The sequence below is a fragment of the Mytilus galloprovincialis genome, chromosome 7 (assembly GCF_965363235.1).
Source record: "Mytilus galloprovincialis chromosome 7, xbMytGall1.hap1.1, whole genome shotgun sequence".
In the NCBI taxonomy this organism is placed as follows: Eukaryota; Metazoa; Mollusca; class Bivalvia; order Mytilida; family Mytilidae; genus Mytilus; species Mytilus galloprovincialis.
In genome coordinates, this window is record NC_134844.1 from 73427803 (window position 1) to 73443023 (window position 15221).

Sequence of the window (15221 nt, forward strand, 5' to 3'; positions counted from 1 at the left end):
TAGGTGGATTTTTGAAAGGTCAAATTTCTGATCATATGGGCTATCCAATTTACCAGCCAGTGATCATGGTGATAGTCCAAATTTCCTCCTCATCAAGTCCTATTACAGGACCTACCTGTTGTCTATTTATTTGTTCTTGTCTTGAAAGTGCATGAATTAGTTGCCACTGAACATTAAACAACCAACAATCAATTAAACTTAAGGTTAACAGGGGTAATGCCATCTGCGGTGTTAAAATACATGTAACTACGCTAAAGTCTATTTTTCTTTGCAATATAATGTTTTTTCAAATGCTAAAATTTTATCTTTGTATACATGTTTGCTAAAATTTTATCAATTTTCTGCAAAGCTAAAATTTTATCTAAGTTGTGGATGCTAAAATTTTAGCTTTTGGTCTGAAAAAGAACCAGCTAAAATTTTAGCTCTCCTTTACATTACTTACTGATTTAAGCTAAAATTTTATTTTTTGCTTCAGGACTGATGAAGATTGTACAGCAGAATAAAAATGATTGCTCATTTGGGATTATCTCTTGTCCTTGATATATAGTTAAACAAGTGCAGAGATATTTTTGCCTGAGCTTTTGTTCTTTTTCATCAATGTTCAGAAAGAAGAAATATAGAAGAATAAAGAAAAAATTGGTAAGTTTTTGAATATTGATAAAGTTATAAAATTTTGAGGTAAAATTTTAGTTTTTTGCAATTTTCTTTAAAAAATCTACTCTTGAGAAAATGAGACAGTCTCAAAATATAAAATCCTCCCTTAACAGTGGTTTCCAAACATAAATTGAACAGAGAATGAAGTTTAGAAAGGGGTAATGAATTAAGTTTCGTGCGAATGTGATGAATACCTAACGGCTTTTGTATAAATGGTAGCAAATCATTAAAACAGACATCATGCAGGGAAGGTGATGTGTTATGACGATGTCAATGACTGCGTCTACGTCGAGGAGTAGAGTTTAAAATATTTATCACATTCACCGAGCAAGAAGAAGTACTAGATAAAGTACCTATACCATCAATTTTGTCATTGCAACCATATAGTTCCCAATTGTCTAATCCAGTAGTCTTCTTTTTGTCTACGGAAAGGTGTTGCAAGATAAGGATTGTTAGAGATATGGTATATTTTTTTAATAGTGCGAAATGTCATAGAAACGATCGGTCTGATTAAAATGCTGGTAACAAATGTCATTTGCATTGAGTTTAATGTCTGATCTATGATCGCACATACATGTACGTTTGTTTAGCCTTCCGTTCGTTTCACCGACGTATACCAATCCGCAAAGGTTGCTCTCTAACCCGTAGACGACATTTATCGATTTACAATTCAGATCATCGTAACTTCTGGTAAAATATGACTTCTTGTTTAAATTGCTAGTGAATTCAACATTTGTTATTAAAATTTCACAAGTTTTGCAGCCTTTGGTCTCACATTTCGAAATGCGAAAGTGTTGTTCTGAGTCATTAAAATCTAAAATGTCTTAAAGGAGAACTGAACATGGCTGTATATGTGTAATATTGCTGTCACTAATATGATGAAACTAATGAGTTATGTCTGGTGATGAGGGGACACCTGCCGTATCAGACGACACCGTACCAATGGTGATGTCTGGTTTGAACCTTTTTATACTTGGCCACGTCCAAATTTGTATCCTCTTTCATCTTTGTAAGTTCATTCAACTGTAATTTTGCTACTGGGCGGGTGATGTCCTCAGGGAAAACATGTCCACCAGCAGAGACATCGACCCAGTGGTTATTAAAGAGAGACAAAAGGTACATGAGGAACAGTCAAATTCACAAATTGAAAATAAACTGACAATACCATGGCTAAAAATGACAAGACAATCAAACAAAAGTACACATGACACAACATAGAAAACTAACAATTTAGCAACACAAACCCTATCAAAAAGTAGGGGTGATCTCAATGTGATAACAAATCAGGTAAATAGTCTACTTCGGTAGGTCACATTCATGAATGGGAAGGAGATTGTAGTTACGACGTCAGGAACATATCCGATATCATTTCACTAGTAACACGATTTCAGTCTGAAACGGTCATTTTGGTCTGATCACATCTTGATTGACTCGATTTACCGCTAGAGGATGTCTACTACATGCCTGAATCTTTATTTAGACTGAAATATGTGAACTTAAGCCAATCAAATATTTAATCGACCCCTACCCCCAATTTGGATCGCCAGACGCCAATATTGACCATACCTACCCCGGATCTTTTCACCCTACAGACAAAACTGAGCATGCCATTGATCCATACAAGGTGTCATTTTTACCGTAAAGGCCTTGGCTAACGTTAACATGTGTTTTCAACATGAATAGGTGCCTCATTAAGCGGAAATCACGACAAACCATCATAAAAGCCAAGAAAACCAAGATAAAGGTAAATATCAATTATAGTGAAAATCTTCCCCCAGCACCGCCAAGACATGCCATTGAGGTATTTTATAGCTCAAACTAATGCTTAGGGTGTCTACTACATGCCTGAATCTTTATTTATACAGAAATATGTGAACGTAAGCCAAGAAAATATTTAGTCGACCCCTACCCCAAATTTTGATCGCCAGACGCCAATATTGACCATATCTACCCCGGATCTTTTCACCATAGAGACAAAACTGAGCATGCCATTGGTCCATACAAGCTGTCATTTTTACCGTTAAGGTCTTGGCTAACTTTAACATGTGTTTTCCAACTTAAAAAGGTGTGCCTCATTAAGCGGGAAACACGAAAAAAACATCATAAAAGCCTAGAAAATCAACATTAAGGCAAATATCTATTAAAGTGAAAATGTTCCTCAGCTATAAAACGAGTGGGTTGTAACAACTGATCAATGTTTTTTGATTTTATGGTAGCATATTGATAACCCTCAGAGTAAAACATCATTTTTCCGATATATTCCACATGATTATAAAATTAAGAAGATTTTAGGTGCCCTTTTTTTAATAATTTCTCAATCCGTCCGGAATTTTCCGGAGTGTATTTTTTTTGTAAATGTTTGATAATACATTTTGGCAATTTGTATTCAATTATTGAGGAAAAACTAATTGTTTCCTAACAAACAATACATAATAAATCATAAACGCTTGAAGAAATACAGTTATAACAGCTAAATAGACAAAAAAAAATATTTGTGTATGGCCATATGTAAGCAAAATCAAAATCCCAAAATATCAAAATATGAAACTAATTTGTTTTACCTTATAAATCGAGTGGGTTATAACAACTGATTGATGGGTTTTTGATTTTATGGTAGTATATGGATTGCCCCTTATGACAAATATCGTTATTCCGATATATATCATGTTGTTAAAAAAAATTAGAAGCTTTTTATGTGTCCTTTTTTTCTAATTTCTCATTCAGTCCGGAATTTTCCGGAGTGTATTTTTTTGTAAATTTTTGATATTACATTTCTGCGATTTGTATTCATTTATTCAGGGAAAACTAATTGTTTGCTGACAAACAATACATAATATATCACAAACGCTTGAAGAAATACAGTTATAACAGCTAAATAGACAAAAAAATGTATTTGTGTATGGCCATATGTAAGCAAAATCAAAATCCCAAAATGTCAAAATATGACACTAACTTATGAACCTTAAAAATCGAGTGGGTTGGTGAAATAAATCAATGGGTTCTATTTCGGTCATTCATATATATCCAAATGTAAATGTTTGGCCTTGAATGGCCTGTTTATTTTGCGCAGTAAAAAAAATAAAGCATATTTTTAAATGAGGTGTATATCCGGCGAGCGGGAATCCAATTCTGAATAGGGTTCATAAAATATAATCTTCTTTTCCTCAAATACCAAAGAATGAGCAGTTATCGGCGAATGATCAATGGAAAGCAACATATTAAGAGTTTACAAAAAATGTAAGAATGGTTAGTCTAAGTGATAAATTATTGAAATAATGACGATTTTATTTTTTGGGTCCGGACCCGGTCGGAGGGAATCCGGATTCGCTCGGTCAGAGGGAGGATATGGGGGATTGATGTTTAAAGACCATGTAAATATAACATGTACATGCATTTTAAGAGGATAACATAAGAGTTTGATTAAAGATTGAAGTCTGATTGGCACTATATACTAGAACGACAAGCTATGTCGGGTGATAACGGGATCGAAAGACATTTACCTTACCCAGGGTAAATAATTACAAGTCATAGCCAACAAGTATTTGCTCTTGCCCTTAATAATGTGAGGTCTGAAGTGGAGCGTAAAATATCCAGTTACATTACTGTAGTTTGACCCAGCAGGGATTTAGGACCTAATTTACTTCGCTTTCATGAGAAAAAGGCATCGGAAAATAATTTACTTTCCATTCATTTAATTATTCAAAACTCATCAAAATGGCGTTTCTTGACGGCATTTACTACATTACCAAGACTTCTTCCTCTATTGAATCTTAAATCAATCATGCATATGTTTTATATAATAATTGTCAGTAAAAAAATCTTTGAAATAATATATCAAAACCAACATTACTTTTTTCGCGGTTGAAAAACGACTGATTTATGACAGAATTAAAAAGACATGAAAAATATATATTAAGAAATTAAATTCTACATTAATTTAGATATACAACTTTATTATGCTTTTAGGTCTGTTCTTCTTTTCATATAATGTATATGTTCACTCAATTAAAGTTATAACACTTTTCTGGTAAATAAAAGCATTACTTGCTCGGATGTAAAGTACATGCATTTAGGTATACAAAAAAATCAATTACCTGCATATGGGACGGTAAATACATAGCTTATGTAAAATGTTGTTTGCTTTGATGTATTGTACATGAATTTAGATACAAAAACGTTAATTACACAATGTACCTACCTCTTTTTTTTAAACGAATCATTTCCAAAGAACTGTTATACAAATATATATACTATGCATTTGTAAAGAAAATATTCTAAATGTTTTCGACAAAACCCGATAGTGATATGTATTTGAATCCTTTCGATAGGAGAGAAATATCCAAGAAACCGACATTGTTAATTAATATCTAAAAGTTCGACCAAATGTATCTCTAAAAATAACACACGGAGTTAAAATAAATTGCATATTCGTTAAAAATCACCGTAGAATAAAAAATGTATCGAATAACCTGAGTTTAAAAGGATGTAATGAAAAGACGATTTGATGGATCAATATACAGTGTAACCTGTGTAATCCGACACAATAGGAGACCGGGATGTTGGATTAAGCAGGGTGTCGGAATACTCAGGTTTTACTGCTAGGATAGGCATATTTTGGACCATGTACATGTGTCGGTTAAAGCAGGATGCTTATTTGACGGATAAGACAGGTTACACTGTATCGATATAGCTATTGAAAATGTTGTTACAGGTCCATTGCTTTTGCGTGTAAACCCTAACCACGAACAGTATGTAAGTTAATACTAAAAGTACAAGACTGAAGCAGAAAGAGCAATATGTGCAGTGTCATTATCTCCAAATTCATAAACATGTGGTACTGATCCATTGTACAACAGAATCACATGTCTTCTCGGTTCGTGTAAAAGACGTGTTGGGAGTCTGTAATTCCTTAACGAGGCATCCCTATGTTCAGCAAATTTTGTACATTTTGTTTCTCCCTGATTATTTTTCACTTCATGTGTTCAATAGAATTCATGCATCTTGACATAGCTGACATGATATGGTATCTTTCAGCCAAAGCATGATCATCAAAATGTTACGATACAGTCATATCATGTCAGCACCGTAAATTTTATAATTCAGGGTGCCGTCAAGAATATCAAAATTCAACTTTGAGTCATGCGAAAGCATTTGTCTATTGTCACAACACCCTTTCTTAAATAAAGGCAACAGTAGTATACCGCTGTTCGTAAATCATAAATCGATTTAGAAAAAAACAAATCCAGGTAACTAAACTAAACTTAGGGAAGCACAACAAAAAATGAAGTAACCAATATATTATTTTGTTGTCGTTATAAGCCGTGTGTGTCTCTCTCCAAACACAAATTCGACTGTCAACTAGTAAAAACAAGAATCAAATCACGACTGACCAATGTAATTCGCCCCAATGGTGGTTTTTAACCCACTGTATTTGTTTATGAAGATGCGTAAACTACGGTTTCGTAGGTTGTCTGATTTGTGGATGAACAAGATAGTTTTCATATTGTCATAAACCAGTAAAACTGCAATTCAATTGTTTCAAAAACCGTTATAAACAATCAAAATCGATTCATTAAAAACATTATCCCTTTCTGTCAGTTAACTGTTCTTGACAGTTTATCAAAATTCCTTCCACTAATTGTAAAGGTAAATAACAAAAAAGCCCAAATGCATTCTTCATTTTTTTTGGCATTCAATCAATCAATTATTGTGATAAACAAAAAACGAAATTACATGTGCACGAACAAACATCAAATATCCAATTTCCAATTATAATCAACGTTGAAGATAAAATTGAGAATGGAAATGGGGAATGAGTCAAAGAGACAACAACCCGACCATAGAAAAAACAACAGCAGAAGGTCACCAACAGGTCTTCAATGTAGCGAGAAATTCCCGCACCCAGAGGCGTCCCTTAGCTGACCCCTAAACAATTATGTACTAGTTCAGTGATAATAAACGCCATACTAATTTCCAAATTGTACACAAGAAACTAACATTTGAAAAAAATACAAGACTAACAAAGGCCAGAGGCTCCTGACTTGAGACAGGCGCAAAAATGCGGCGGGGTTAAACATGTTTATGAGATCTCAACCCTCCCCCTATACCTCTAGCCAATGTTGAAAAGAAAATGCATAACAATACGCACATTTAAAATTCAATTCAAGAGAAGTCCGAGTCTGATGTCAGAAGATGTAACCAAAGAAAATAAACAAAATGACAATAATACATAAATAACAACAGACTACTAGCAAATAACTGACAAGCCAGCTCCAGACTTCAATTAAACTGATTGAAAGATTATGATTTCATCATATGAATATCAGGCACAATCCTTCCCGTTAGGTGTTTAGTGTCATACCATCATAGCATATATGAGAAGAACATATTTTTAAAAAGGTTTAGTTGGTTTCTGAGGTGAATAGTTTTGGAAAATATATATTGTGTATGTAAATATGTTAATAAAAAATGAAAACATAAAAACTGATTTCACGGGTTTTTTTTCTTTGCTAGTAGACAAGGGATGTTTTATTTTTAAGAGAGAACATTGTTTGTATCTGTCGAATCAGGAGTTTTAAACATGAACGGAAAAGCAGCAGGTACTACTAGGATATTAAGACGTAAGAAAATACAGTTTTCCCATGATCCTTTATTCTACAATATACATACCCGCATATGACAGTGAAAATGAACTAGCTGGATTCGCACTTTATATCATTGTTCATTACGAAGGTAGTTTTCTTAAATGTTTGAAATCGAGTTTTATGTTTAAACACAAATGGCATGCATTAAACATTTTCGGAGCAGGCGCGTACCGGTATATTTCTGTTTGCTAGCTACAAAATATATATAATGAATACTGTTCTTTGAATAGCAAATACCAAATTTGTCAAGTTTTTTTGTCTTTTTTAAAACTGTAATCCCCTTAAATAAAGTCATCATACATACCAAGATTATTATTTTTTTAGATTATACAAAATCAATGAAAATATTGAATATTATCGGAAAATATTTTAAAAAACTTTAATTAGTTGGCCCCATTTTTAATTTACAAACGGGTTCATTAAAAAAAGTTCACATACATGTAAACAAATAATAGAATCAAGTTTGAAAAAATAAGTTGAGTGCTCCTAAACATTTTGTCGGGAAATACGTATTGGCGTCTTAGTGGTTCAACCTAAACTGGAACCTCTAAATTTCAATCTTACTATATTCCTATAATGATGAGTTATGATATTAATTGCTTCAAGAATTGCGAAAAAAGGAAACGTATTCAAAAAGAGAGGGGGGAAATAACGAAGGAATCAAACTTACGTTTCATAAGGATCAAAAGACAAATAATTGTATACAAAACTACACAACATATATGTCATAAACATGGACACACTCTAATCGCATAATTCCTGATATGATGTTTGGTGTATTATTTACCAAATTGAATGTAAAATATATATATGTCATCTAACATTTGTTCGGGATATCTTATCTTTTTTGAATATAATATTATTAAGAGGGAGACAGAACGTATCTACATAAGTCTTGTCGAAACTTAAACCGTGATCAGGCGTGTCATATTTCAACGGTTTTCTCGTCGTTGTTATATCTTTATATTTCTTTAATCTAACAAAATATGGTATTTTGAATATGACAATTATGTGTGAAATTTAATTGTTATTTAAACACTGACGATAAATGAAATCATTTATTTATAGTACAGGAGTAGGTACAAGAAGTTCAAAACCTAAACTGGTCTGGTTTTCGAAATTTTCAGTTTAATGTAGCGTCGATCTTTTTGGTGCTTGTACGGATATTATAAATAATAATAATTTGAACTTAAAATGAAAGAGGTGTGCCTTATTGAAATTGAGGAATTTAACATAGAAAGTAATGGGACCATGAATTAATGGTGTACTTCCATAAATCCACAGAGGAATTGATTATATGAATATCCTGTTGCAATTTTATCGATTCTTAACGAAGATGATACAATATGCTTTGTGATTATGATACCTTGATTTTCAAACTTAATTTAAAACAATGTTGTTGCCGTTGGTTTGTTGTCTCAATAATCCCACATTTCTTTTTTATTGATATGTATCGTTAAACAGACTTTTATACTGTTATTTAAATTTGTCATATTTTTTAAAGATGTATAAGACAAACAAATGTGTGTGTGTTTGTGTTTTCGCCGCATACGAGAGAAATTTAAGATAATCACTTCCTTTATGAAAGCTTTAAACGATTAGTGTTGACAAGCTTGAATTACCACTATGCTACATGTAGTAGAAAATTGTATTAGACGAAAAACAAGTCAAGCATTTCCAAATTTGTATTTTCCATCCAGGATTACACAACAAAACTATTATAGCTTGTACTATATTTTCAACAGCATAAACTTCTCCGTAAGGCTGAAAAGTATAATTAGATGGCATTGGCCCTTTTACATCAACTGATGTGTATATCAACCAACAGATTCAGCAATAACCCATGCTTAAGTCCCAATCTGTGGGCATTTTGAATGGCAACTTTCTATTGCTTCTGTAAAAAAAATATCTTTTACTAAAGCCTGAATTATAGTAAGATTTTTGGAATACATATTGTAAATACATGTAGCTTACTGATTATATACTATAAATTAATTAACAAAACTGATAGTACTATACTTAACATTGATATGGTCATTCAAATATTGCATGCGTATTATAAATAGGTTGTAACAATATGATTTGAATGATTCTATACCTAGACCAACCAGCTTGTTTGAGATTTAACGTGTGGGCTCATCAGGTCAGCCAGCAAAGCGACAATAACCCTATCAAGAATACAGATTGGCAATCATCATACATGTATATATTATCGCTTACTTGTCGTATCTCTAGATACCGTATGCTCTGTTGAAGAGCAGTAAGTAATCAAAGTAAAAACACAAAAATACTAAACTCCGAGGAAAATTCAAAATCAAACGTCAATTTCAATACTTTGGTTTGACCCAGCTAGGATTAACTCAAGACCTATGATTCTCGAAACGAGCATGATCCAAGACATAAAATAAGGATGATTTTGCATTCGCTTTATGATTCGAAGCTTGTAAGTATTTGGTTTCTTGACAGCATAATGCTACATTCAACCTTGAACTCCTCCTTCATTAACCTTGAATCAATCATGCAATATCGGTGTTCACTTAAATATAATCGTAACATCCAGATATATGAAGATGGGGTATGCGTGCCAATGAAACAACTCTCCATTCAAGTCACAAAATTTGTAAAGTAAACCATTATAGGTCAAGATATCTACATGTTAAACTATAGTACTAATGTAGGTTTATTAGTGGTAAATTACACGAATTTTAAGATAGATGTATAAAACTAATCACATTCCTCATGACAGAGAATGTCATTAAAACACGATTTGATTTCAATTTTCCTAAATGTTTTTTTCAATTTGTTTTTTCTACATGTTATTTCGTGTGAAGTAAATAAATTGATATACGAAACGACTTGAAGATTGGTTATTTTCTCTACAGGCTATGAACTTGTGTTTAATATGTTTATACTGTTTGATGTTAGTGGAAAACTGATTCCATGCAGAAAAATTCTTTAAAAAAATTCCAACGTGGCATTTTTAAGACGTATTTTGGTCATGTAAGGATGTTTAAAACAAATTGCAAATAAAAAAACTGATTTCAGTTGTTGTTTGTTTTATATATATATATATGCACAGATCTAACATTGTTGGGTTGGTGTTTTAAAATTAGACGAGTTGTATATACATTATGTACACAGCCATGTATCACCATCATTGGTGGCGATCCGATGGATACATCTGTTGTAGAGTTGTCACTGACTCAGACGTTTTTTTTTATTTTCTGTGACTGTATCTTACATTAATTTGTAGGATCCTTTACTATAGATAATTTAGCTGATCTGTAACAATAACATCTTCATGCCTTATATATCATGTACTGTAGTACGCCGCTAGATTAAAACTGACGAGGAAAGGTAACATACGTACCGAATGTGAAGAAACACTGTGTTCCGAATGTAGAGAAGCCCACAAAGTCCAAAAAATGTCACGAAGTCACCATTCGGTTTAGATATGTAAACTACCGAAGAACATTCATCTATCCAATAATTGTTCAATGCATCAACATTTACCTTTAGACTATTTTTGTGTCGATCATGATATTGTATGTTGTAAGGAATGTTTGCCAAAAAATCACAGAGTATGCAAGAACGTCACATCAATTGATATAGCATCAAAGAGTTTCAAGCAGTCACAGTCATTCCTGGATTATGACGAACAGCTGAGCTTTATTACAGAAGCATTAGAAAAATAGAAAAATAATCGGAAGGAAAATAGTAGTCGAATACAACAAGAAGAAACACAAATTCGGAAACAAATAGCGAAAATAAAAGAAAATATCATCAAACAAATAGAATCTTTAGAAGAGCTGCTTCTTAAACAAATAACCAAACCTCAAAGACAAAAATATAACTGGTATAAAACGCCAGGAGAAAGAAATAGGTGAATTAGTAACATCAACAAACGACCGAAAGAAAGCTTTAGAATTTATTAGAGATCATGGTTCTGAGAAACAAGCATTTATTACAATTCATTCTTCCAAACCAATCTTAGATGACATTGAAAACAAAGTTAAAAAGCTGACAGAATCGTTTGTAGATACCAGCCTTATGTTTGTCGAAAGGGTAATATCAAAAGACTATTTAACGGATATTGGGTTAATAAAATTGAAGGAAACGCCTTTTTCAGTTTCAATGGTCCCTTACAGACAGCTGGAGTCACAGGTTCCAGTTGTTTCGAAGGGGAAGATTGCCTCCGTAACATATCTAAACGACATTGACACGAAAGGAGAAAGATTGACCACAGCATCTGGCATGACGATATCGGACAATAACAAATTGATTTTCTGTGATATAAATTTATACGCGCAAGATTTATTTTTTTGATGAAAACAGTACCTACCTATCATCTATCAGCTCTCCACATCCACCGTGGGATGTAGCAGCAATACCAGGAACAACCATTTCTGTTATGTCTTGTAGATACGCACAACATTTCGAAGCAGGTGAAAGTGAACCAAAGTGAAAAATGTGGTGTTGATGCAACAAAAGATAACATCTATGTCGGATCTAAAGGAAAGATACCAAACTCCGAAACAGTGGTGACGTTGCTTCGCTAAACTATCATCAAGTCAACGTAGCGTAGTAAAGAGGACGTAACTGCTGTTTCGGAGTTTGAAAGATACATGTCCCAGACTTACGTTGAAATTTCGAGAGAACAATAAGTGTAAAAAAGGCAGATTGTTACATTGACTACATAGCCGTATCCTCAAATGGAAACATTTGATATTTAACCATCAATGAGGTCTACTGTATAACGGCAGAGTTAAACCCTGTTTTTTCTTATACCTCCGCTGACCAAGTTCAATCCCGAGATATTCAAATAGATGATGAAGATAACATATACGTCCTTGGACGTGATCCATTAACCATTGACATTTTCACGTCTTCTGGAATCTTAGTAGACATTTTATCGACAGATAATTTATCGGAACCTCTTTCATTCTGTTACAACAAGAAACTATTTAAAGTTTACATTGCAAATAATCGTGGAGAAACAATATCAATTTTCAAGGCAAAAAAGTAACATTTTGAATTAATTTGAACACAAGTTTTGTATGTGTTGCATAAAATGTAATTAACAATAGGTTGTTGATTAAAAGTATGTTTGATGAAACATACACAAATTATTTCATTTCAAGTTTATTTTTAGGCATTGCTGTGTTATAAATTGTGATGTTTTGTGCTTCCTTGTTACACATTTGTTTTTTTTAGTGATTAAGATTGTAATACAATGTTGACTGCTGTACCCCTACTTTTTATATTTTTACGTATGTTTGTTTATTGCACGCATCGTTGGAATTTGATAAGACTGTCTTACAAAAGAAATGTTAAGCTAGTTATAAAACCAGGTTCAATCATCAATTTTCTACATTAGAAGATGCTGTACAGACCAAGTCAAAATATGACAGTTGTTATCAATTTGTTTGATGTGTTTGAGTTTTTGATTTTGCCATTTGATTAGGGACTTTCCTTTCTAAATTTCCTTGGAGTTAATTTTTTTGTGATTTTACCTTTTATATACATGTCTATATATTTATAAACCATTCTAAATTGAAAACTACTTTCAAACCTATGATTGCGTTTGATAAAAACCGCAATTTTTATACGTGTGCATGCAAAACAAATTTCGTTGTAGAAGGCTAAATACAGCACAAACAACATTTTCAAAAAGAACAAAATAGGGAAAAAGTTAATTTAAACAAAACGCATTTGACTAACATGTCGAACAACTGATGTTCTTTTACCCTGCTGACTACCATTGGCGGTTGCCAAATAAAATTGACCACAAGATGTAACAAAATAGATCTTAATTCAATATATTTATATATATTTTTTAGCTGTTTATGTCTACTATTGTTGTCTCATTGACTCATATTTCACATCTTATTTCATAAGTTATTACAAGAAAATTCGGGAGAGACAGTAGAACAGAAATCCTCTTGTCCGTCTATTAGTATTTCCTTTAAGTGCACAGAAAGCAATTTACTGAATAAGTCCAGTACCAAAAAATGAAGTCCATTAATACATCTTCCATCTTCTAAAGAAGTAGGTTAAGTATAAAGACCCCTTTTAGCCCCAAAATATAGCAGTTTTACAAAATTGTTAAAATGTAAACTTTTAGTTACATATTGGAAAGTAGAATGCTTCTGCTACATTAATATGGACTGTTTTCAACAATACAATGCACATATATCTGGTACTAGCATCATTAAGTCATGCTAAATTACTGAAAGTTTTCACAATTTTAGAAGTTTAGTTAAATTTTAGACGGTTTCCGTCTTAAATGAAAGTGGCCGCATTTGTGTTTATTCTTAATATTGAAATGTAAGCTGTGTTTGATGATAATACATAACAAATATAAAGGTTGAGGATGAACACTGATGCGGCCATTTTCATTTTTGACAAAAAAATTCTGAAAAGTGACATTTTTGGGCATATTTGATAGATTTTTCATATTTAAGCTTGAATCGGAGCGATTTTAATCACTAAATTAGTTAAAATATTTCACATAACTAACTGAATCAACTGAAATAGACACTCAAGTGTTTAAAAAGTGTCCACAATCTTTCGTCAGATATTTGAGGCCAATATCAGCCCTACTCCTTTGACATTGTACCGAGATGAATATTATGTAACGATGCTAAAAATTTAGTATATCCAAAAGGTATTCATTAAATTTTCAAATCGATCTGTGACATAATATAAGTGATACTGCATTGTAAAGGTTGGACGATTGTCTGAGACAGCGTTCCAAATTTTATTTTCGATATTAACAAGGAAGTCAATAGAATTACCCTATTACTACACAAAAATGTTGTCTTCTCTTAAATGCCGAGCATGATCCTTGGAAAATTCTCCAAGTAACCACGAAGGGTCTACCAGTATGATAAAAGAAGTTGTCATTGTACAGTCAGGTAAGTTTCCGATCCCTTTTTAAATGTTAATCTATATCGGTAAAATACTTGATTCATATTTAAATCATACATATTCCAAATCAGGTGAGATTCAGTTCATGTTGAGCATAATTTGCCTTCAAATTTTATCTTGCTGCACTTTTTTTTTCTGTAAAGCGTATATCCATTTGTTTGATATTTCGTGTAGAGTTGTACAGGTATTCGAAAAATGAACGCAACAGTAGTATACCGCTGTTTAATAATCATAATTCTATCAAGCAAAAACAAATCTAGATAACAAATTTAAACAGCACGTAACCCATCAGCTTTATAAGGAAAACAACAGAAGCACTAAACTAAAACAAAAACAAGCCCCGACCATACACAGAAATGGTCCGTAGATGATAACTGCCATATTGCCATTGAATCTGATCTTATGGATAGCAAAAACTCCCGCTTTTATGACAATGTTAAGAATACCGCTTCAATGATAACACGTGTCAGGAATATATAATACAAACATACGCAAGATCACTCAGCATAAAGAAACACATAATAAAATATAATCACAACATGAAACCGCATAATAACAACGGACACCTGCGGTAAATTTTCGTCAGCACACAACGACACCTCAAACAAAATATAAACTGCGCGTCACAGAAATGAATCAATGTCACATCACACATAAAAACGCATTTAAACTTTACACAATGGAAACGGTTCGACATCATAAATGAAGATTTTATAAGTTTGTATCACTTATGCAAAAAATGCAAAGGATAGAAATTTTACCTACCATTTTTGAAAAATGTGTATTTTCTGTTAGCAAAAATGGGGAGGGGCTTAAACAAGAATTTACTGATACAAATCATAATGGAAACAATTTTTAGCTCTTATAATTGAGGAAAATATTGCGTCCTCATTTTCGTTTACAACCATAAAATGTTTTGATAAATAAACTCATCATAGATACCAGGACTAAAGAAGTAGGTTCAGTAAGACACCTTTTTGGCCCCAAAATATA